The following is a 2,078-nucleotide window of genomic DNA, read 5'->3' as shown; positions in this document are numbered from 1 at the left end:
GAGTAGTACGACACATGGTGAAAAGCACATCGGAAACAAGGGAGGAGGTAATTACCAATTCATCTAAGGGAGAAGATAAATGGTGTTCTGTTGAAGAGAATTCCGGAGAAGGGGAAGAGTATTTGGTGTTCCGTTTCCTAGATTTTGACATGCGAGAAGAACGCATTCTCTTCGTACGATTGGTAGCTTTAATAAAGGCAGGTTCACTGGAGGGAGGGATTGAAGTCTGAAGAGAAGGTTCAGACGACAGCTGTACAGTGTCCTGGGAGGTAGAATCTAGAGGAGGCAGGGAGGAAGTACTATCCGTTGGAGGTGCCTGAACCTGGAGGAGGAGGAGCAGCAATAGTGGGAACTGAAACAATTGGCATGCTGTGGTGAGGGGAGGGGGGTTGCACAGAACTAGGAACAGTAGGAAGTGGTGTAGGTGTAGTCGCCAAAGGTAGGGCAGGAATGAAATGACGACCATAAGCAATGCCATGATAATGGGAGTAGACGACAATGCCATATTACCGCATAGTATATAGACCCAGAATCACATCTGCAGGAAATTACATCGGCCACATAAAGGGGGATTTGAATCTCTGGACTTTGAATATTGAGACTGATTGGAAGATGGATCTTACCTAGAACTGGAAATGGAACACCATCTACGTTAGTAAGTTGTAAGTCGGGGGGTTCCAAGAATGACACGCTTATAGGAAAAGTGGAGTTTGCGGAAGGTGGAAGAAGATATAATATTTACAGGGGATCCAGTATCTATGAAGAGAGATATAGGGATTTTATGTACAATAGCAGAAATGGAAAGAGCATGTGACCATTTGTTAGAGTTAGAAAGAGTACAAATGGGAAGGGACATGGGGACGGGTGATGGGGATGGGACATGCATGCTAGGAGGGGGTGTCCTGAGAAAAACAGAGGCAGATAGTAATTGAGGAGAAGAAGAAGGGGAAGTCTGGTGTTTCATTTCATGAAGTCGGGGTCACTGTTTGTGGAGTCCAGTATGTCCTGTGAGACTTCAACACTAAGTTGCTTTTGCTCCGCCGTCAGCAGCTTCGGCACAAATTTCGCCGCCACTCTCTTCATGGCCAAATCTTTACTTTCATGAATATCATAATCATTGGTGACGAGTCCTGGGTGTACGGGTACGACCCAGAAACAAAATCCCAGTCGTCATTTTCCTTGCAATGAAAAACCGCCGAGAGCACTACACATTACCTCACGCAAATGCTGTTTGGCAGCAACTGACACTATCGACAAGCAGGTTCAAGGTTGGCTCATGCAAGCGCGCATGATTCAAATCCATCGGGTTTTTGAAGAAAAAGTCCGATACTTTTCTAATAGACCTCGTGTATATATATATATATATATATATATATATATATATATATATGCATATATATGCATATATATATACATATATATGCATATATATACATATATATATAAATATATATATGTACATATATATATATATATATATATATATATATATCTTCGTCGTTGGTAGCACTCGTATCCGATTATACGCAGCTCACTGACATTTCCTTCTATGTGAGATGAGCCCTATCTGGGCTCGAAAGAGGCGGCCACATCCACTACAGGGAATGATCAGAGTGTTCTGGGGATTCTCTGTTTTTGCCTTCTTTATATTTCTTTTTACTTCTACTTGCTGCCTTCCCAATATTTTTTTTTTTTTTTTTTTTTTTTTTTTTCGAATGGTTCTTCTGTAGCTCTCTATTATCAGCGGCCTCTGCTTCCCAGTTGGTAGGGTTGATGTCAACTGCTTTCAGTGTATATTTGAGCTGGTCTTTAAACCGGCGTTTTGGTGCACCGCGAGGTCAGTTTCCAGAGTCAAGTTTTGAAAACCATACTTGTTTTGGCAAGCGGTTTTGGTGCATCCGGGCAAGATGACCAACCCATCGTAGTAGATAACGTACTACAGTGGCCTCTATGCTTTCCGTGCTTGCGCGGATGAGGACCTCGTTGTTTGTGACTCTGTCTTGCCACTTTATCCGGAGGATCTGACGGAGTTTGGACAGGTGTAATCTTTCCAGTTTCATTGTGTCCTTCAGGTAAAG

Source organism: Oratosquilla oratoria, chromosome 4, assembly GCF_046742065.1.
Source record: "Oratosquilla oratoria isolate Oo_2021 chromosome 4, ASM4674206v1, whole genome shotgun sequence".
NCBI classification, from domain to species: Eukaryota; Metazoa; Arthropoda; class Malacostraca; order Stomatopoda; family Squillidae; genus Oratosquilla; species Oratosquilla oratoria.
Note: the sequence above shows the minus strand (reverse complement) of the source record.